Below are 22,730 nucleotides of genomic sequence, written 5' to 3'. Positions count from 1 at the left end.
AAGTTGCAATTAACTTCCGCGGCAGCCGCAGCTCCGGCGGCGGCGGCACCAGAGGCAGAAGCCGCCGCCTCGGAAGTCCGACGCCGGCGCGCCCGCCCGGGGAGCTGTTCCTGGTCGCGGGCCCGCACTCGACAGCCACCGCCGCCCCCAGCGCCCATGCCTGAGTGAGTTCTGCTCCTTTGCCTCTCTTTTCCCCCCCTATTCTTGCTCTTTCATGTCTGTCTCCCTTTTTTCGGAATCGATCCAAACTTCTCCGTAGCACCCACCCACGGCGCCCCTTCCTGGGGCGGCGCGGCTCCCCTCTTGTGGACCTCCGGCGGCAGGGGTCCCCGGAGCCCCTTCCCTCGTGAGCAGTCGGACCCCGGAGGGGTGGGCGGGTAGAGCGTGGGAGAGCACCCGGGATGGGGGACTTGGAGATGCCATTCATTCTCTCTCAGGGTGTGGGCACACTAACACACCTGCCCAACAAATCCTGGCTGAACAAACTCCTTCAGGTCATCAGTGTGACCCCTCTTGGAAGAGAAAAGGGGAGCCGCAAAGACCGAAGGAAGCAAACGGGAAAAGGGAAAGCAAACCTCTCTGTGCGCCCTGAAGCGGGGCTGGCATAAAGGTGCCCGGCGGAGTAGACTGGGGGAGTAGAAACGTTCCCCGCCGGATCGCACGTAAGCTCAGCATCCTTCCCTGGTCCATCTCCTCCTTCCTCCGCCCCCCGCCCGCGCGACCGGGTGGGAGCGGCGGCGGAGAGGGGCCTAGGAAGTTAGTGGCAACTTCTCCATCCCGGGAACACTCGAGCGCCGGGGCGCTGAAGTTGGAGCCGGGATTTTGAAAGCCGCGACTCTCCGCATTGCGAGCCCTCGCTGGCGGTCGTGAGGTCGGTGCTGAAGGGACTCCTGGAGTGAATGTAGGTTTGGAGGAGGGCTGGAGGCGGGAAGCGGTGCTGCCCTCTTAGCAGAACCGAGACATCACAGGTGCGGCCTCGAGATCCGCACCTTGTCTCCCTCCGTCGGTCCCGACCCGAGCGTGGCGGCCTTTTCCGAGCGCTTCACTGCGGGGCGGCGGAGCGTGGGTCTGGGCAACCAAGATCAGAGGGACAAAGCAGGCAGGTGTCAGGTTCGGGGAGTGACACGCGCATACCGGGGAAATGCACTGAGCAGGACTCTTGGGATGACCCCAGAAGACGGAAAGGGGCTTAGGGCTCTTGCTGGAGGTCTTGGCCCGGACCTCCACTGGGGCGTTGCAAATTTCACTTACTAGTGTCAACCACAGGATCGCCTCTCAAAGTGCCCTGCTTGGCAACTTTGACCTCTGCGCCCTTCCTCGGCGAACTTTCTCCGCGGCATTACAGATTTCCAGGCAAATACTGTAAGACTTGGACTCTACATGGGTTGTAAAAGAGACAGGGAAAGCAGAAAGACGTTCTATTCTCAAGAGACAACCTTTCTACCCGGACTGGCTGGGGTTCCCTGCTTGCATCCTTGGAGGCCAGGGGACCTGACTTTTCTAACAGGACAGAGGAGGTGTAAGAAATTAGTGAAAGGCGACTGGTAGGTGTCAGGTTTTGTCCCAAGCAGTCCCTGAAATCTCCAGTGTCTGTGCTACCGACGAGTAAGTCATGCCGTTGAAACTTTATTGAAATTTACACCCTATCTAAAGTGGATTTTTCTGAGACGTCAGGAATGTAAGATTGATTCTATAGTAAAACGTAGCTGCAAAAGCCAACAACAACAACAACCAAAACCGTACTTTAAGACTGGAGAAAGCCAAGGTTGAGGTGTTAGCTCTAAAACCCTTTAATCTGCTGTGTGAGACTAATGCTATGATTTAGCAGCAGTCCTTTATTTCTATTGCATATTATTTTAGTAGAACAGTAGTACATTCATATACTGGCTGCTCCAGTCTGCTGGCAAACATTAGCATTCAAGCTTACATTTTTGACAAATGTGCAGACAGGAATAGCATGAATAGGCATCTTAAATATTAACAACCTAAGCATCTGTTGTGAAACAAATTTAATATATTTACTCTGTTTTTCTCACATTGTTAGAAAAGGTTATAATAAGTGCATAATTTCAACTTTAGTTAGCAGAAGTAACTGGCTGCATCTTTCACTACCTCTCCAAGTGTTTAACACAGTCACCAGACATAAATACTTTAATTAACTTGGCTAGGCACATTATTAAATATACTTTAGACCATGTGTACACTATGTAAAATGTAACAGTTGCAATTTATATGTATCCTATTTGTGCACGTTTTAAGTGACTATGCATTTTATAAATATACCAAGCATGTTTATTCTTCATCTCCATTTGACACTTATTACTTCATATTTTTTCTAATGGAAACAATATTTTAAATGTAGGGTTGTTCAGTCGCATGTAATGCATAATATGTAAACAGTAGCTATAAAATACAAAGCATTGTTAAATTTAAGTATGGCTACATGTAACAAGATTATACAAGAGAAACAAAAATCACTGCTCAATTTTGTATTCCTTTCTGAATAATGAATACAAATGATGGATGAAAAAAGAACAGATAGGGATTTCCCTCCTAAAGCACTAGTGCCTTGAAATGTGTGTGGGGTAGGAGGTGGGGGGATCAAGGGGGAGAAGGGGGAAAAAAAAGATAGAGAGAGAAGACCTAAAGAACTTCCAAAAAAGTCTGAATAGTTATTTCCAGAATCAATGCATTCCTCATTTTCCCACAAGCTGAAATATGTAATAAATAATAGTTCTTTGTATGTAAAAGTATTCAAAAGGAATGCCTTTTGTTTAGTTGTGGTAGTAAATTAATATATTCTTCAGTTGATAATCGACAAAAGTCGTTCTTTTGTCTCCCAGCATCTTAAACAAGAACAACAACAAAATGAGTATTGGTTTATTTTTGCAGAGCAGTCCGTTGCCAGCTATGTGAACCTGTGATTGAATCAGCTATGGTATGCTGAGTGATGGTTAAGAAAGACTACATTAAATTAGCAAAGACTGAAGTATCTGAAGGAGACTTTCAATTATTTTTCTCATGTGACAGGTTGTGGATTGTAAATTAGGCCTAAAAGGTCAGGTGACAGGCACCTGTTCCTCATTATTATAAAAATCTTTTGGTTACAAACACTATTAAGCTAAACACAACATGGATATACAGCAGGGACTCTATAAAGCACTCTAGTGGCTTTTTTTCTGCTCTGTAAATTTCCAAGAGGGCCATACGTAGATGTGCCCCTTACACAAACAAATCATTTCTTCCAAAACGTGTTGTCTTGGGTGAGTCTTACATGAGTACTTGGGATTGATGAAGTATGTAAAATAAATGCATACGACTGAATCAGTCTTCAGACTATGTCGAGACATGTTGTAGTTGAGGGCAAAAACATTATTTTTTAGCCCCTCTTTTTCCTTTACAATCCACTGTTTAGTTATCAGAATTTGTCCATATTTTAAATAGAAACCTCCCCGAATTGCCTTCTGTCCTTTTTTAGATGAGTTCCCATTTTAAATAATGCCATGAAATATTTTACTCAACACTTGTGTATAAGGAGAGAATTAGTTGCCATAGACTGTCATAGCTTTGTGGTATAATGAAAATGGGAAGAAATCCACATTTTACATGAATGCTGTTAGGAAGGGTATCATCATTTGATCTTCAAACTTGCCACGTCTCTCAGGAGAGCTCAGTGATATGTCTATTAGAATTAAGGAGTGTGATTTGATTTTTATGAGTGGTTACTTTGAGATATTTCAGAGAGCAGAATAAGCATACATATTGAACAGACCCAAGTAGCACAAGGTTGTGAAATATTAAAGGTGCTAGTTGTTTTTAATTAGCAAACGAGTAAGATCTTTGAGTAAATTGAGCATCTCAGATTATTAAGTTCTATATTTAAATATGTTCTTTGTCTTAGCTTTGTATAGTTTATGCTTATTATTTTAAGTATTCATTCTTAGCATTTGTGATCAGATTACAGAATGGTCATTACTCTTGCTTTTCAAATTGATTTGGTTTTCAAACTCCAGAACTCTGGGGTGATTTTAACAAATTGGTTTACATTTTGACAGAACAGAGTTAAGTTAATTAATAGATCAGGCACGAAAAATCATCCACGGTAGGGTGTATTTTCTGGTAAAATGAAAGTTATGTTTCAGCATCATGAGCATCAGGCTTCAGTAATCTGTTCCTCGTGTGGAATGAACACTTCCTACTTCGAGCTAGCAGGCACCTACTGTTTATTTACGCTGCATTAAACTGACAGCTCAGCAATCAGAGGAAAAATATTACTTACCTTCCTGAAGTAAATACCAGTTTATAGGTTAGCGCACGTATTTATATTCCTGTCACCACTAAATAACGGCTCTGTCTCCATTTTAATATCTACCTGTACTATAATCCAGGGCTTCAGGCTCTTCCTGGTTGGGGGTAGGGGTCGAGAGGAGTTTTTCTTAATCATTTACCAGTGGCAAAACTTTAAAGCAGAGTAATATCTTCTTATTTCTGTCGTGTGGGAACCGGTTGAAAGGCACGCTATGCACTTTTGCTTTACATACCTCAAATGTAACATCAAAACCCCAAAAGACTCTGCATGCCACTTAAAATAGTCATCTTAGGGCAACCTCAGGACCAACACATCCAAACACAGTGAAGTGTGTGTTTGTGAAACTAACTTTCTGCAAAGTTCCAACGAGATTACTTAAACTATCTGATTACTTAGAGAATAACTTTGATCAAGTGTGGTACCTCCCAAGTCTTACATGAAATGGTTCAGTTGTTAATGGAGATCTGCTAACGTGAGGACAAAGTGGGGCTCACTGATTGATTGACTGATACTGTTGGCTTTCCTCTGAAAATAGGCTTGCCCCCTTTGTCTTCTTGTTAATCTGCCACATTTAAGAGAGATTTCAACTTGGTTCTGATACTAAATGCACTTGTTGTCTTCTTTTTAAGTTAAAAGCCCCTTCTCTTTCAAGACTCCTGGAAATACTGCTCAATATACTGTGAAAGCTGAATTCCCAAACTTATGATTAACTTGTGAAAATGCTTGTTTTCACTTATGTTCTATAAGTAGCTCTTACACCATCATCTACACACGGTTGTCAATCTCTAATCATATATTCCATTGACATCAGAGCAGAATGTGGTCTTAATACAGCATATAAATCAAATCTGTTACACAAGGTTCTTCTTCACTATACCAAAGAAAAAGTGTCTACTATGGTAATTTATATCTCATTCCTAAGTGCTATTCTCAATGGTTAAGTCTATTTAAACTTGATGTCTTCATAGAGTGTGATCAACACATTAACACACATTATTTAGTACTTTTGAACTTACGCCAACGGTACCTTTTGCTGTTTATTTTTTTAAAGTCTTTTTTAAGATCAGATATTTCATTTCAGAGTAAATAGATACAGATTGTGTGTATATATATTCAGGGTGAGATTTAGTAGCAGAGCATTTCTCCAGCATATTGGCCTATTTTTATTCTTTTAAGTTACTCTGCCTCACTGCCACAGTTGTTGCTGTCTGAAGGTTCATAATAGAAATTCTAATCACCTCTTTCAGTGGACTTTCAAGGATGTAATTCAGTTTATGTGATGATCTAGTTTAGTTATGAGAGATGAAAATTAGTTAACTGGTACCCTAGCATTTATGTCCCTAGATTCTGCTGAAATTTATTCAGTCCAGTTATTTGACATTTGGTAGTGAAGTATCTTGTAATCAAAAATTAAGAGTTGGTTCAGTTTCCAGTGGAGGAAAGATCTTGCTGGATAAAATGTTTAACTGTGCAATATTTTATTACACTCATCACTCATTTTAGAGCCCGCTCATTGTTGCACAAATTTTTGAGGACCTTGGGGTGCAGGCTCCCCAAATGAAGCTGAAAACACTCACAGAAGGAGATGTCAGGCTGCACCTGGCCGTGCCTTTACTAGAATGTCTGTGGACCTGCATCGGCCCCCCTCCTCTGCACCCCTTCCTCCCCCCAGGTGTGCAGGAAGTGGAGGGCGTTATGCTGGGTGAAGTGGGTGGACTCTACCCAGAGCTATGACCTGATTTGTGACGCACCCTCAGAACTGCAGTCATGGTCCAGCTGCTTCACAGGCAACTGGCAACACCTCATTTGGGGATGCTTCTGCCCTGCTAGCAGTGCCAGAGAGAACTTCGTCATTGTCACCTCATCAAAGACTACTTTTTGCGAGCTCTCCCATAGGGCTAGATTTGGAGAGCAGCCTCTGATATTTGGAGGGTAAGTGCCAAAAAAGTTCCTATCGGTTCCATATGGAGAATCAAGGCTACAGCCACAGGGGGAGACGGGGGCAGGTAGTGTTCGGGGGAGATCTCTGTGTTGGGGTGTTGCTTTTTCTCAGCTAGAGATGATTTGGGACCAGACACCAACAAAAATTCTTCAATGGGCATTCTTCTTTGGGTGGTGAAGTATGGTAGGAGGCTCCCAGGAGACATTAGTAGACCTTCTTTCCTTGAGATATTTAAAGAAAAGGTAGTAATCTGTGTGAGAGGGAATTCTTTACATGCTATTTTCCAGGAAGCCAGGCATACAGTGGAGTTGATTGCTGGAGGTTCCTTTCTAGTCTTACTCAATGGTTTCTGATATGCCGTTAAGAGCATATAAATGACAATTTGGCCTTTTAATGTTTATAACGATAAGGACTTTAAGGTAAAAGCGGTTTTATGGTATAAATATTTTATTGTGATAATTATTGTAAATAAAATAGAATCTAGTATATGCAGATATCTTTTGAAATGGAGATAGTCTTGAATAGAGCGTATCCATAATTAGCTGTTTGATGTTGAATGCAATTGAGTTTTCCTGTTCCAGTGAACCAGACGATGGAAATCACTGGGGATTAACAACAGGGCTATGGGATTCTTGAAATAGCAAACCTTGCCCCATTCACTGATAAACACATTTTATCAGTGAATGAAGAACTAAATTAAAACGCTTACAGTGTTCAATTTTAGCAGAATATATAGAATTGAGAAAATAAACCAGGTGTTTTCCCACTGTCTTTCCACCAACTGAGATGATGCCTGGATGTCCTGCTTCATGTTAGACAGATTTCTCCAGACTGTGAAAGGAAAGAACAACGTTTTAATAGCTGTTATTTAAGAAAAATCTTAAAGGTGGGCTCTCTTTGGCGTGGTTTAAGAGGACTCAAAAACAATTTAGAACGTTATCTTAAAAGTTAAAAAAAATGACAGTCTTACTTTGTATGGAGTCATTGTATGTTAATAATACTGTATGCTTATTAGTGTTATTAGAGCAGTAGACAGTTAATTACAGCCTTTTCTGAGACATGTTAACTGTATATTAACAGTCACGTTAAAAAAGAATGATGTACACTCTTGCATGCAAGTTGCTGCTTGCTAGACTCCTTTAACAATATTCCTTTAGAACGTATGGAGTCAGATTTTTCATCCAGAATCATCAAATTGTTTTCTACCGCACTTAATTTTAAAACTTTTCACAGGATATAAAATTTTCTTCTTTTTTTTTCTTCTTTTTTTTTTGTCTTTCCTCCTTTCTTTGAAATTGTTACTGACTTGGTCACTTTTGCCAGTGGCATTAGAATTTGTTGTCCTTCTGCAGTTTTATATTTCCCACATTGTATTTTGAGACGCCTACATTTTCTTGTACTCTGGTGACTTTGGCCAACCAAAGCCATTAAAAGCTTCTGGAGTTGATTTAGCACCTCTTCATACTTCTTTTTGTAGAATGATTTTAGTCACTGTTTCTTTAGCCAAGTTATGTTTGCTTACGATTCTCTATAACCTGATATTTAAGATACATTGGAGCAATTGATCACAGAGATACGTCTAAGCCTAATTCATGTTCCAGACGTCAACCCTGGGTTTTCCTTTGGCTTCTGGCATGGCACAACAAAGGTTGACCGCACTAGAATTTAAAGCTGGACTTAGCTTTACTTAGACGATGCTACCAAGTTGGCTAACTGTTTGAATTCCCTGGTTAATTTGGATATGCAGACCTTGTAACCTTGTAATATGTAACATTTCAAAGTACACTAATATTCTCACTTTATGAATTTTTAGGTGCTGCTGTTACTTATTTCTACAAGGCATTAAAAGACCACAAAAAAGAAATTCAGTGTAAGATACATGTCTGTGTTCTATAAAACAGGAGAAACTTCATAGCGTCCTTTGTGTTGTGTAGTGAGCGCTCATTAAAGATTTGCTAAACTAATAATCAAATGGTGAATTCGGCTTGGGTCAATAATGACTTAATGGGAAAAGAGACTTTTTTCCTCTAATTTTCTGTTTTTGCTGGGGTTATCTGAACACTTAATCTACACATGTCCCAGTTTCCTGGATAATTGAATGTGTTTCTTCTTTAACTATGTGCTGTCATTGTTTGACAATAGCAGCAGGGTCTATTTTACCCTCATCATCTGACCTTCAGGATTAGGTGACAAATCCCAGTGTAGGTCCATGGTCCTTTGGTGTTTGGTGTAGTAACGAACTGTACTGAAGTCAACCCAGACCTGGGTGCAGGCAGGTCACCCATGTAATGGTCTTTGTGATACCGTGTAACCAAAAATACTACAGACTGCTGGCCCATGACTGATTGACCTGTACCTGTTCTTTACTAAAATGATTTTTTTTTTCTGGATCCCATTGAGTAAATATCTGTCATAATTATTGCATGAAAAGAAAATTTTCACTGTAGCTATATACACTGTTTAAAAATATTTTAAGATTTAGGGTACTTATTTTAACAAAGATTTCACTCCATTCCTTAGAATTCATGCTGGAGTTGCAGTAGGATTGCGTTCGCCGCCTCTAAAACGTTCTGAAAAGTTCTTTGAGAGTTATCTAAAAAAAGACTCCTGCTTTTTAAATTTATTTTCTTTTTGAAACGTGGATGGAGCTGTTTGCAAGCCAGTCCTCTTTAGTTCCACAAAAGGAAGTATTCCTCAAGCGGTGCACTGCTGTGTGACCTATTACATTATCATGCACATTCTGTCTCTTTAAAAACAGTCTCCTCTATTTGCCCTATTAATTGTTGATATGTTGCCATCCACGAGACAAAAATTAGAGCTGTAATTAAATAATCATGTGATGCTCCTTAGTGCCAGTGAGAGCAAACTCATTTTTCCAGGCCCTGATGGCCACTGATTATTGTATTACTACTGGCTTGCTTTATTTTTTTTAATGATTCTCTATCTGTAGATTACCTAACTCCTGTCCTTCTTTTCAAAATCAAAGAAAGTAGAGAACATTCAGCCAGTTAATTGGCTAGAGGTCCTCAGGGAAGTGAGGTAGACATACCTTACTTTTTTGCTTTTGGTCACCTGGTAGGTTCTTTGGGGAGGCTACATCAGTGGTGTGGTTGCCTGCCATTTAATTTACGCTGGTGTTTTGGCTGGGATGGAGGCATATGGGGAATGCCAGGAGAATTACAAAAGGAGCCGGGTATTAAAATTCAGAAATGATTAAAATTGAAATAAAAGGATGCTGCTTCTTTGCCAGTACTCTGGCAGTCATAATGACACATAGAGATTAGTTTCCACCTTCATCTTTTCCTTCTTTCTCATTTCCTCTTGTTTATTGTTGACACATTTTCCTTCTGTCTGTCTCCTGTCTCAGTATCTTTTTGCACCATTATGCATTCCTACTTCTCCCTCTTTCCTTAAGCATGGAGAAGCCTACTTAACCTTATTATAACAATAACAGAATAGGCTATTAATATTTAATATGCACATGATTAAAATTTCTCTCCCTTAAACATAGGTCAGCTGTATTATTATTAACCGGCATGTAATTTTTCATTTAAAATATTCTTATTCTGCCCTTGCTGTTTCTAAAATGTAGTCTACTTTAGTAGTGATTTAATACCTAATGTTTAGAAAACTGTGGTCGGCTAGTGAGAAAAGAACTTACCAGTCATGGATAATCAATTATGCATGAATTCAAATGTAACAGATGGAATCTGGTGAGTTAAAGTTTCTCTTTGCCTTAGTGGGTTTTTTTTTCTTATTTGTTTGTTTGACACCTGTCTCTTACATAGAGATAAACATCTAATGTAGGGTGTGATAAATTTCCTTATATCTTTATGTTCTCTTTAAAGTGAACTTGGTTTGTTTTTTTTTTTTTTAGTTACATTTGAGGGCAGAGAATTTTTTATGTGGTCTAAAAGATGATCAGATTCTTTTCCATCACTTTATAGATGCAGAACCCGATTCTGCTTGACTTAGGAAGGGTCACTCAGCGGGCTAGCAAAGGAAAAAGCGAGACCCAAATCTCGGTTCCTTACCTTTTCTCCGCTATTCTTCCCGCTATGTCCTTTTTCCTCTTTTGTAGGAGTTACGCTATCTCTGGGTTTTAAACAATTTCTGATGAAAAGTGTGGTAGTTGTGTTAAATTACATAGTGTCCTCTTCTATGGTGAACAAATGTTATCTGTGAACATGTATGATGTTACGATCTATGTATATCAGATATACATGTATTCATACTTGGATGTTGGCCAAACAGTTGGATTTCCCAAATCTATTGAGAATGTCCCAAGATTTGGTTTATATCCTAAACTGTGGCATGTGCCGGCCGCGAAGATGCCTTTTCATTTGCTTGCAGTATTGTAAATGCTTAGTGACAAAACCCCTTTGTGCAAAGTGAACTCAGAAGTTATGTTTGAGAGCCTTGTCACTTCCATGGAGAGATAAGTGTAATCTTCATTAACTATAATTTGAATATGTGGTGTTTTTTTTCAGTGGTAGAAATAACAGAAGAGTGGGTATTGTCCATTTTTAAAGCAGTGCAGTCTCAAAACAGTTACAAGCTGGTCCCCATCAAAATTTTTCATAAGTATGTTGTTTGTTTGTCTCCCAAGGGTGTGTGTGTGTGTGTGTGTGTGTGTGCATAAAAAACACAAATGAAAATAGTCTTTACAGAATAAATAAAAATAAATGATTAAAAAATAGCCTCCAGGCTCACTAGTTCTGTGTTTAAAGTTATGCTGTAGCATTATTTATCAACTTTTTGCTTCGGATCAGCTGGAAATTTGCATGTATATTTATAGTCCATTTAGTTATCTAATGAATTAAATTCCACAATCAACACACGAGTTAAGCAAGAGGCAACTACAAAATAGGTAACTGGATGTGCCCTCGCAATAGCTGTACTGTGCAACTATTTTTAAGTATTTTATTTATGATTTTATACATAATAAACATGTCATTTTAATTTGGCTTCACTGTGTATTCATATTTCCCTAGTCATGCATCCATCAGAAAAATACCTATGTGTAGGTATGAACTGCAGTAAGATCTAAGTTTTATATGAATTTCTAATACATTAAAAATCCCATCATTAATATAAAAATCCCTAATATAAAATCAGAACAGATGATAGGAAACAGAATATAGGACAATATTTTAGAGAAAAAGATGATATTATGTATTATTGCATGCAGAGGTCAATACTTTAATCCTAATTAGTATCACTAAAAAGTGACTGATAGAATTAAATTTGAAAGCCTTCTGGGCTCTTTATAACCAAAAGGTTCTATTCTTCTATTTAAAAAAAATAGAATCTAAAGTCTTTATACAGAGACAATTTATAAATTATTACATTGACTGCATTTATACTGTTGCCAAACATGTGTGACTGTGCATGCAAGTGTTCAACACTCTTAAGTGCTCTTTAATTGGGAGCAGCTAGTATTTCATGAGTATAGTTCATTTTTATTCATTTGAAAACATCCAAAAAGAGTTTTTGGACTTACAGTACTCTTACTTGTTTGGTTTTGTCTATGTTTCTTTCTCTGCTGTTGCTAACGTGCCATCGTATAGAATAAAATCTGAAAAGAGAACCATTTTCTTGCATCAGAGGACCATCAAATTACCTACTTCGGGTGGGATCTTGGTCTCTAATTACCAATCCATGTTAATTATCCTTGGGTCAGGTATTCATCATATGAATTAATTATCGAGCATAGACTGGACTGTGGCTGTTGGCGGGTAAGGACAAAGCAGTGGAAGGTTGGCGGTAAGGGGAGGTCTGTTCGATAGGTTGTAGCTCATTGGTTTTCTGCTTGGCATGATACTTTGATGATAATACATATCTGCCAATTTTAGGAATATATGTTTTCCCTTAGTTTTTTGTTTTTATTTTGTTGGAGTAAAAGATATATAACACAAATATTCCATCTTGACAGTCGTTAAGTGTACAATTCAGTGGCATTAATTACATCCACACTCCTGTGCAACCATCACCACAGTCTGCTTCCACATCTTCTCCCTCGTCCCAAATAGAATGCACTTTAGTTTTTCTATTAAACTTCGCCTTTGCTGCTGCAACAAATTTCAAGCGTTATAGCGGTATTTAGTCATTGTCCAGGTGTGATGCAGTTGTTCCTGGTTTTCTTTCCTGATGGACAGCCCCTCTCCAGTGCCCTGTGGCAGTGGGAATGGCAGGACAGTATCAGATGTTGCCTTTGGCTGATACTCCCAGAAACAACCTGGACAAAGATTCAGGTCCATTGTAACCTCAAACTGTTCCTCCCTCCAATTAAACCAGGAAACACGAGCAATAACATTCACATCACTAAGAAGATTTGGTTGATATGTCTTGGCTGAAGGTTGATTGGGAACGATTGCTGTTTGACTTCGCTGGAATTAAAATCCCTTGAACTTCCCGAGGGTACTGCAGGGGCTGTGACGCCCCGCCACTAGCTCCTTGGCAGGGACAACGCGAATCCTTCGGTTCTGCTTAAGTGCAGGACTTAGTCTGGAAGCAAGCAGAACAGTTTTCAGCTGTTCAAGGGGAAACCCACTCAAGGTTGAAGTTTTCAGGGAGAAAAATTCATGCTCATCTATGTTGAAAAGGACTTAGAGGAAACTGGGATGGTTCTGGCTCCAGTAAATAATAGACTGGTTTTCGAGTTTAACTTCCACGTGTAATTTTGTGGTTAGTCACTTATGTCTATAATGATAAATCATATACCTGCACAGGATTTCTGGCACCTCAGTAAATCTCAGGCAAGTGCCCAAATGCTAATTTATCCTGGTTCCTCAAACACCATGACTGTTTCACCCAATCAGTGGTCTAACAGCTCGCGCCCACCTTTTTTTGTTTGAAACAAGTAGCTTGCCTGCACATACATTCCCTAAATTGGGGGGCAAGTGCTGGCTCCTGGAACAGCCTTGACTTTTCCAAGTGACCTGAGGATTGGGTTGAAAACTTCACTTTGAAGATGTCCTAGCAAGTTTATTTGACTTCCTCTCTCCAAAACATTACCTTATCCAGCGAATGCCAAAGCTGGCTATACACGGGAATCACCTTGAGGAGCTCTAAACAACCAAATGCCTGGCTCCCACTCTCAGCCATTCTGATTTTTTTTGCAGTGGGGTGCAGCCTGGCCATCTGGATTGTTGAAGGAGCTCCTTAGGTCATGTTAATGTGCAGCAAATTTGGGAAGCCACTGAGCTAACTTCTGATCCTGGCACCTGGCTTTACCTCCTGAGTTTGCAAGAATCTTCCTAAGATTCTTCTGAGTACTCTCTCATAAGAACAGTTCTTGGATTCCTTTTCCTGCGATGACACTGTGAGAGACTCCAGGAATACAGACCCAAATAGACCCTCAGAATGCTTAATGACTTGCAGTTCGGAGGAGCAGACAGGTAGAAACAGAATGTTGCACTGAAGGACAGGTAGTGTGCCGGAACATCAAAGGAAAAAACGAACAGCTGGAAAGAGGCTTCAGACAGAAGCGATGCGATCAAGCTGGCAGAAGGGAGGTCCCCAGGTGAGAAGGGGGAGGAAGGGCACTCCAGAAGCAATGGGAGAATGAGGTAACCTGAAACTGTAAGTACTTTGGTGGTGATATCAACACTGGAGGACTCAACAGCAATGACAAGAATCCCCCCCCTACTCAATTTTGGATGTGAGTCTAGATAGAGATACCAATCTTGATGGAACTATTACCGTGGAGCCTTGTCAAGGTTATGATCCATACCGGCATCTATGAAAGGAAAGGTAGCTTTAAAAAATTTTTGTTTGATCAATTCTTGTTAAGAAAGGTAGTATTTCTGGGTAAAAGGCCCAGATATCCTGTCAAGCCCTAGAAGCCATCTACAATGGCTGTTCATTTCCCTTATCCAGCACTCCCCAAACTGGCTTAAGCATTGTCTTTTCTTTGCTCAGTTTTAATAATGACCCTTGTCTATTAAGACCATATCCCAAGCTACCAGTGGGTATTTACATCTGCCCCAAGGTAATCAGGAAATAACTTTTGATCACTATCAGTCTGGCTATAACTGAAACCTCACTTATTAGGGAAAAAACAAAAACAAAAAACCTTAAGCCCCATGTTTAGAGTTCATTATCATTTCTCTTTTATCTCTCCTGAAAGATAGTCAAGCCTTTTGCTATTGTTTCCTGCAGTACACCATTATTTCTTTGGTATCTGGAAGCCCTCCCAGTTTGAGTAGGTATCTACTTTAAAGCTTCCAAAAGAGCCATTTCTAATGGCAACTATGCTTATTTAATTCTGGGGTGGGAATGAGGGTGGGAAATGACTCTGTGGTTTTTAACTTCACCTGTGAGCTATTTAAATGTTCATGGAAAGCAGCATTTGGGGTAAATGCATATTATTCCAAATGTACTACAGGACCCTTTCAGATACAGACATGCCTAGAAAGTTGTCTTAAATTTGTGTACAGCGGCACACAAGCCTCATTTCCATGCAACTTTATAGATCTATGGGCTAATTCTAAAATGGAAAATGATTTCAATTTGGACATCATTAGAATGTCTGAAAGCCATTCAGCACCTCTAAGACTCTTCCTGGCTAGGTCCTGGATTTACTTCGCTGTCTTTTATAGAAGTTCTCTAGATAAGTGCTGTCCAAGAGAACTTTCTGCAGGGGTGGAAGTCTTCTGTAGACTACATTGCCCAGCACAATGGCCACTAGCCACGTGAGGCTATTGAGCATTTGAATCGTGACTGAGGATCTCAATTGTAAATTTTATTTAATTTCAGTGAATTCAAATATAAATGTTGTAGCCACTTTCCCCACAGTTCCCTCCTCCTCACTTCTGTGAACTCTAAAAGGAACTGTCATTGCATTTAGCAGGGGAGGCTGGTGGCAGGTGACACTGTGAGCTTTTTGCTCTCAATTATTTATTCATAATGTAAATACTGCAAGGACAGTGTATGAATTCCTGGTAATATGGCAATGGGCAAGACCGTCTCTGCTCTCATAAGGCTTACAGTCTGGTATGCAAAACATTTATTAAGTCAATAATTGTTAATTGATTAAGACTGCAATGACTTTCAGAAAGGAGCAATGCAAGAAGCTTTGAGAAATGGAGGCCATACCTTCTTGTGAGACTAGTGAGAAAGCTCAGTCGGAGTTCCATTTATTCACCAAGCAAGAAGAGCGTGACCTCCCCTTCCCCAAGTTCAAGGCTGGACCCCAGGCTCAGAGTAGGGCAGCTAACATGTGTCATACCATGACCTCCAAAGATGTGAGGTCTGTTTGATTGCGTTGCATGCATCCGCATACTGCAAACTTCTGAACTTGACCAAGTAGATTCTCTCCTAAATTGTGCAGTTGTGATGATGTCAGTCACAGATAAGATGTGAGAAGAAGGGTGCAAATGTTTACAGGATATTGCATTTCCTCTCCAATATATGTTTTGACAAAGTTGTGTGAGTTCCAGCCCCAGCTTTTTCCTCTCTGCTCTTACAAATTTGTATTTGGTCCATTCAAGAAACGATGTGGAAATCAGTCCTGACATTTCAGACAGACAAAATGAGACACATGACAGCAAAACATATGGCTCCAATAGACATCCTTATATGGCCAACACAGACCATATTCCCAGAAATTCATATATGGAAAACACCACCTGCAGCTAAAGCCAAAAAACAAAGAGTTGACACGATAAAAAGAGCAATATGCTACGTAAATTGTGCTGCTCTAAAAGTGTAGAGAGATAGCCAACTCTATTTGAATTTAAAAAGATGAAAAAACAAAACAAAACATGTCCTTAGAAAGTGCTATGGTGGTAAGCATTGCTTTGCTAACAGTCACTGGTGGAGTTGCCATATCTTAAAAGCGTTCAGATTCTAAATGCTTTCTCTGTTTATTACAAATGTATGTGCTATTCAGAACTCTGAATGTGTTTTAATGCTTTCGGATATCTGCCTGCATATTTATCTTAATATGGTGCCATCTGAAATATGCACTAGTCCTTTCATTATTAAGTTTTTTTAAAAAAAAATCTTGTGTATCTTTTACAATATTGTATCTTTGCTACCTTTGTGTAGCCAGTTTGAATGCCTTCTCATGGGATAAAAAAATGGATGCACTGTGTTTTAACCATATACCCACGTGTTAAATAATAGTTCATGTATTTGACTTGTGATCTTTCATGTTCCTGAGGCTTTATATTTTGATAGCTTAATTTATAAAGTTTACTTTAACTTTTTTTTTTTTTTTTTGCAATACTTGCATCTTTATTGACAAATATTAGATGCCTGTATGGAATAAATTGATGTTTTTCCCCCCTCCACCATAATTGTTTATCCTCACCTATGCCTAGGAAGGTGGTATTTTCCTAATTATGTTTTTTTCTTCTTTATCTCAACCTGGGTTTACACTGGCCAACGTTCAGTGGTTATAATGAGTATTCTAAAGAGGGAGAGAATATATAGTAAGTAAGCTCATTAACGTACTATATACCATTGGAGGGCATAAGCTTTTGTGTGTCATTTTACTTATGTCATTTCTTATACAGTTCTGAAATAAAGAATGTACTTGAGGGAAAATTAGTATATACATATGTCATTAACATATACATAATGATACTATTTCGGTATTCTTTGTAATGAAGTCATTGTTAGATGTCACTATCCTCATTTATTTTATCATTTTCCAAGGCCATGTCCATCCTTATTACACACTTAGGTTGTGTTTAAGAATTAGCTTGTAATTCCTAGTTAAAAGGTTCTATTCAGATTTAAAGACTGCTATTTTAATTCCCACATTACATTAGTATTGGCCAAATCATTAGGAGACTAAGGCAATCAGGATCTTTTTGTCTTATTTATTTGTGTAAATGATAGGATAAACATATTTACAGTATTTTATTCCATTGTGTCCTAATGTTTTCAGTAACCCTTTTTTAGTCTTTTCTCTGCTCAAATTTTGTATTCCAACAACTTTCATTCCCTTTTTTCTTTTTTTTTTTTTCTAAAAATATTTAACTTGAGGCGAAGTTGCATGGATAAATTTTGTTTTGTAGTCCATTATAATTTTTCTATTTTTTAAAATTTTGCTCCCCTGGAAGTTTGCACAGCGTGATACTAGAATGCACTGTTCCTGCTGAAATCCAAGCAGGTTTCAGGGAAACGTGTCAGGCATCACCAGTTTGAAGCAACTATTAAAATCTACATCTTGGAAATTCCTAATTTAACCTATCATTGCAAAAATCATTGTCATAGAGATAATTGATGGTAACCAGTTATCTGTGTTTTTCTTTTAAATATCTTTCTGAAATAAGCTTAAGCTCTTCCATCCACAATACCAACTCAGACAGCAGTGCTACATTTTTTACACGTTTGTATTTTTCCTTATTGATTGTATTTCTTACACTTCAATTACAAAATCCTCCTCCGTATTTCCCCACCTTTCAGCTTTTAAAAATGTGACATCACGTGGGCTTTTTTGGTAAAGATTGCCTTATATTTATTTTCTTGCTTTCAATGTTGTGTTTTGTGTTTTATTATTACATGTTCTTCCTTTTGCTCAAGGCTTGGGTTTATATGTGCCAAGATTCACGGTTGCCTTCCTCGATTTTGACTAACCTTTCCGGTTTGTGGGTGAAACTTGGGTGCCATTAGAGTGATATATTTTCATTGTGTTTCTCCTAAACTTGTTCTCCCCAGGAGGCCATTATTTCCTATACTTCATCTTCTGCTTTACCTTCTGCTTTTCTTAGATTTCTAATGTAAACAGTGTCTCTAAGAGTGTATTGGTAGCTTTAAAGAGCTTAATTTGCATATTTCCCTCTTATCTCAGTACTTGTGCTAACTTGTTGCTTTTTTTATGTGTAACAAAATGTTTATCTGACCGATTTTTCTCTTTTCCCTACTAGTGTACTCTGAAAAATAATTCTTACAACATTTTTGGTTCTGTTTAATGATTAACTGCCTTCAGGGTTCTAAGATGTTAGTATTGAAACCCAAGCGATAAACGCTGCATCTCTGTTTTGAATGAGATGGTAATGTTCTTCGTTTTTATAGGAACTATATTTAATAGATTATCTAAATAAGAGGATCATACTTCTGTGCTAATGACCATTAATCTAACCGGGTAATTTACCCTAGATTACACAAGTATTTATTGCTACGACAGATGTATTTACCCATCCAAACTTTTCTTTTACTCGTCGTGAATTAATTTAAGAATGGTGACATCTTCTCCTTTGTGATAACAAGTCAGATCTCTTTCAAGTGACCCAAATTGTGGCTCAGCCTCTATGGGCCACGTATTTCTTCCTCCAACGTGTTTTATGGCTCAGAAGTGAGGGAGTTTTGAACCCACCCCTGACTAGATACAGAACGCTCTTACTCATCTTTTTTTTTTTTTAATGTTGGCTCTCAATAGTTTGGGATTCATCCTCCTTTGAGGATAAATATTCGCGAGAGCTTTCTTTTCAAGGCTCCCGGCCTTTATTCCTGTGCAAACGTTTCTGCACCCTCCGCGCTTCTCCGCAGAGATCTACCTCCAATTGTCTGTCCCCTTCAGCCACTTCTGAAGTCCCCCTACCTCTGTACTCTGTGCCCGTCACCTGTACGCCCGGGCCCCTCTCCCGCGGGGCCTTGGCGCCCTCCCCGCCTCGCCCGGGTGCCCGCCCGCGACGCTCCCGACCTACTCCCTTCTGAGGCTTTTGCGCGCGTGGGTGGTTGGTTAGTTTCCCCTGGCGCCCTCCCCCCCCGCCCTGGCCCTCGCCCCCTCCTCCCCCGCACTTTCTCCCCCCCGCCGCCCCCCGCCAGTCGTGCCCCTCCTCCCGCCCCGCTCACTCTCGCACACCTGCCCCTGCCGCCCGCGCGCCGCGCGCTCCCCTCCCCGCCGAGGCGGCCGCTGCCAGGGAAGCCCCCTCTCCCCTCCCCTCCGCGCCCTCCCCGGCGCGCCTGGCGGCGGCCGGCGCTAGCCCTCGCGCGGCGCCCTGTTATTCTGGGTATTGTGTGTAATAAATGTCGGGCCGCCTCACTCTAATCAAGCTCATTACAAATTCTTGCGCGCCCTGGGCCGGAAATCGTGCGCTCCCCCACCCCCCCCACCCCTTCCCTCACTCATTCACTAGTTACTTGTCTTTCTGCTTTTTAACTCGCCGCCCCCGCCCCCTCCCCCAATCCCGGCCCTCCAGCCCGGGTTTTAATCCCCATCCCTTTTCCGCCTTCTCCTTGCACCCTGCCCCCCCCCCCCGCCGCCTTCCTCCTCCGCTCCGCACCCCCTTCCTCCTCCTCTCCCTCCCCCCTCCGCCGCCGCCACCGCCACTTTCTCGCTCGCTCCCGCTCCCCGGACGCGGCGGATGAGCCGGCCCCGCTGGGGAAGGGCTCGGGGCGGCGGCGGGCGGCCGGGAGGAGGCTGCGTGCTCGGGGCTGGGGCTGCGAGCGGGGTGATTTTGTATTAAAATGAGGAGGAGGAAGAAGCGGCAGCCACAGCGGCGGCGGCGGCAGCAGCGGCAGCAGCAGCGGCGGCAGGAGCAGCGGCGTAGAGGGCTGCAGCCCGGGCGGACGCGCGGAGCCGAGCTGGGCACGGCGGCGGCGGCGACAGCGGCCGGGATGAGTCAACTAATAATTTAATGGGGGCAGAGACGGCAGCGCGGGGGAGAGCGAGCGAGCGAGAGCGAGAGCGAGCGAGCGAGAGAGAGAGCAGCAGCCCCGTCCGGGGACTCGCGCTCACACGCACGCACACACACAAACACACACACACACACCTCTCCCTGTGCCACCCAGCAACAACCGGCCTCGTCACAACAACAGCAACAGCCGCCCTCTAGCCCGGCCCGGGGACCGAGCCTGAAGCCGGGGCGACTCCAAGGGACGCTTCCCACCCCTCCTCTTGCATTTCGGGAAACTCCTCATCAGTTTTGTTGGGGTTTCTGGGCTTCTTTTTTCCCCCCTAAGTCCCAGTGCCATTGTGGTGCTCGTTGTTTACCTCGGACTCGGGCTGAGTGAGAGCTCGGCGACTTTTTGGGGGGAGGGGGCGGGGAGTTCGTCGCTGCCGAGGCGGTGGAGGTGGCTGGGGGGGCGCCTTCAGATTCCCTCCCCCTCCCCCCAGACCCTCTTTTTCTCTCTCTCTCTCTACTCACTCGGCTCCCCAGGCGCTCGCAGCCCCGCGTCAATGGGCTGGGAGAGGGTCCTCGGGGCTGCTATCAGCGAGGGCCGAGTCAAAAGTGGCATTTCAGTGCCTTTCCGGGGCTCTTTCCGCGACCTTCTGCCCCCCACCCTCGCTGTTCCCCGGTAGATGCCCTCCTTGGGGGTGCGAGGCTGTGGGAAGAAAGTTTAAGGTTTGTTAATAATCAGTCGAAATTGTTGGGGAGGGGGTGGGGGCCGTTGGAAGGGAGGCGAGGTGGCCTTCCCCTCCCCGCGTTCTCCGGGGTTATTGGAAAATAATACCGCAAGTGACAGCCAGAAGTAGACTTTCTGTCCTCACACCCAAGAACCAGAGCGAGCGGGAGGGAGGGAGGGAGGGGAGCGAGGGGACCTTTTTTTTTTTTTTTTTTTTTTTTTTTTTTTTTCCTTTTTGGAGACCTTGTCCGCAGTGGGGGTTTTTTTTTTCTTCCCTTTTTAAGAGAATCCTCAGTCACCACCTCGCCTCCCCAGCACCACCACAGTGCACGGCTCATAACGGGTTTTGCTTTGTTTTTACGATTTTCCCCCCAACGAATCACTTGTCAGATCAATTTTATCTTCTCCCTCCTCCCTACTTCCCACTCTCCCCTCCTCCCCCATCGAAAACCCCGTTCTCCGAGGTTAGACATTTTACAAACCATATATGTTGTTTTTCGAATTGTGATTTTTTTTTTTAACCCCCCTCTCCCATGGCTACTCTTCTAGACGTTTATTTCTGCCCTTCCCCCGCTTAGGGGGGCGGGGGTAGGGGAAGAGAAAATAATACAATTTCAGGGGAAGTCGCCTTCAGGTCTGCTGCTTTTTTTTTTTTTTTTTTTTTTTTTTTTTAATTAAAAAAAAAAAAGGACATAGAAAACATCAGTCTTGAACTTCTCTTCAAGAACCCGGGCTGCAAAGGAAATCTCCTTTGTTTTTGTTATTTATATGCTGTCAAGTTTTGAAGTGGTGAGTTTCAGGTCGGTTTTGCTAATTTCACTCAGTAAAACTGCAGTGTTTCTGTTTCTAGATAGTACTTTGCTTCTTTGTCTCTTTAAAAGGTCACAGTGAAAGCTTGGCCTGGATCGTGCCGGCCATATGGAATGGATAAGGGCACAATCTCTTAAAATGTGATTATGGGGTTCTGTGGGGGCAAATGAGGTGATCCAGCAAGGAACTGGTTGAAAAAGATCCCACGTTGCAAAAAATAGGTTCTGGAAACCAGAATTTTGTGCTTTTCTTTTTTCCTTTTAGAGGAAATGATAGCAGTGTCTGAGTTCACGGTTTAATTCAGTAATGATCACATACAGATTTGTTTTAGAGAGAGGGAAACGGGATTTCGAGAAAGTAACCTGCATTCTGTGTGCCAACCAGACTTTACACTAAAATGCGTTTTAAAATGTGTAACTCAAAAGAAAACTCTTAAGCCTGGTATCTGTTGAGACCTTAGTTAGTTCCCGTGCTGTCAGTCCAGCAGGCCCCTGAAGGCTGCTCTTTGCAAGACCAAACTGAGGTTTGGTGAACTTTAGCCTTGGGCATAGAGTTTAAATGAGTAAATTGGGTGTTTTATGTGCATGTAATTTTGCTTTATAATGTAAAGCCTTTTACAAGATGACTGAGTGTTTAATAGACTCTTATAGGTGGGTATTGGAAGGATAATTTTGTATGACCTATATGATGTTTTGATTGTCAATACATTAACTAAATTATAATCTATCACTTTCATTTGCTGTACAGCTTATAATGCTGTTAAGCCTCATGACTACTTAATATGTTTTGTAGCATTAACTTTGATGCTGTTGTCTACTCCACCCCCCCCCACCTTTTTTTCTCAAATTGCCCCACGGGTTAAGTATTTTCTTTTCAAATCATATGTTATAAAATTCATCATCTGCTCTAGGGTAAGGCAACCAATTTCAGAAAAAGCAGCTCTGTATTATAATCCACACGAAACATTATAAACAGTGTTTTGAATAAGTTAATAATCATCACTCTCTAATTTTGGCTTTAGACGGTAGTAGTCTAATATAATGGAAAAGAGTAATCTTGATAAAAAGTGGTTAAAAGAGGCACATTTATTGTTAATGAACCTCATAACCAAAAACAGATGGGACCTCGATCAAGGGTAAACCTTTAGTTCTCAGCGTGCCACCCTAGAGTACAAGGATAAATAGCCATTATTTCTCAAACTTTATAGTTCCTCAATTGGTATTCTTAAGGTTACTTTTACTTTTAAACCTGCAGATTACCATTGTTACTTCCCCCTCCCACCCCAATTCACCTCTTTTCTTGATTATAATGAACAAAGTAATCTTTGGTTGAACAGGCAAAAAACATTTACAGAAAGGCCATGCT

The 22,730-nt window shown here is 41.5% G+C and overlaps 1 protein-coding gene across 8 annotated transcripts in view; it reads left to right on the top strand.

Moving 5' to 3' along the window:
- Window positions 1-83: 83 nt before the first annotated feature.
- The window catches only part of SATB1 (SATB homeobox 1), a 100,076-nt gene continuing 77,429 nt past the window's right edge, over window positions 84-22,730 (top strand). For 4 of the 8 annotated variants that reach the window (XM_042903122.1, XM_042903121.1, XM_042903115.1 and 1 more), the window contains exon 1: window positions 20,798-21,344. The gene's annotated coding sequence lies outside the window, so the exon portion shown is untranslated. Of the gene's footprint in view, window positions 165-585; window positions 663-2,629; window positions 6,242-20,797; window positions 21,356-22,730 lie in introns of those variants that run through there. The other 4 variants (XM_042903116.1, XM_042903119.1, XM_042903120.1 and 1 more) reach the window with 4 other exon arrangements.

The sequence above is a fragment of the Panthera leo genome, chromosome C2, assembly GCF_018350215.1.
Source record: "Panthera leo isolate Ple1 chromosome C2, P.leo_Ple1_pat1.1, whole genome shotgun sequence".
Classification (NCBI taxonomy): domain Eukaryota; kingdom Metazoa; phylum Chordata; class Mammalia; order Carnivora; family Felidae; genus Panthera; species Panthera leo.
The sequence above is the reverse complement of the archived record's forward strand: the minus strand, read 5'-3'. Positions and strand labels throughout refer to the sequence as shown.